Source organism: Sinocyclocheilus rhinocerous, unplaced genomic scaffold (assembly GCF_001515625.1).
Source record: "Sinocyclocheilus rhinocerous isolate Xijiao unplaced genomic scaffold, SAMN03320098_v1.1 scaffold1396, whole genome shotgun sequence".
NCBI classification, from domain to species: domain Eukaryota; kingdom Metazoa; phylum Chordata; class Actinopteri; order Cypriniformes; family Cyprinidae; genus Sinocyclocheilus; species Sinocyclocheilus rhinocerous.
This window is the reverse complement of record NW_015629497.1, coordinates 133715-134235: the sequence shown is the minus strand read 5'-3', so window position 1 is coordinate 134235 and position 521 is coordinate 133715. Positions and strand designations below refer to the sequence as shown.

Below are 521 nucleotides of genomic sequence, written 5' to 3'. Positions count from 1 at the left end.
TCGTTATTTTTGTTTTCTTTGCGTACAAAAAGTATTCTCGTCGCTTCATAACGTTACGGTTGAACCACTGATGGCAGATGGACTATTCTGACGATGTCTTTCATACTTTTCTGGACCTTGACAGTGTAATTTACTTGGCAGTCAATCGGACAGTCAAAAGCCTCCCGGTTTTCATCCAAAATATCTTAAATTGTGTTCCGAAGACGAACGAAGTGATTAATGACAAAATTTTCATTTTGGGGTGGAGTATCCCTTTAATGTGTTAATGAACAAGTGTTGGCCTGTGTTGAGGTCTCTTGACTGTCCACGCTGACTCTGGCACTGTGTGCAGACTTTGATTTGAAACGGTTGTATAGCTGTATTGTTTTTATTTACTATATAATTTTTAGAATTTACTAAATTAATGTTAGAATATAGATGTGGATGAATATAAGTTTAAGTTTAAGTTTCTCTTTTATTGTCTCCCTTAGGAGAAATTTGTCTTAGGCAACCGGGAGAGCAGATCAAACATACAAAAAAAT

At 35.9% G+C, this 521-nt stretch overlaps 1 protein-coding gene across 3 annotated transcripts in view; it reads left to right on the top strand.

Moving 5' to 3' along the window:
* Positions 1–521, top strand: part of myo9aa (myosin IXAa) — a 95764-nt gene that overhangs the window by 53581 nt on the left and 41662 nt on the right. The window lies entirely within an intron of this gene.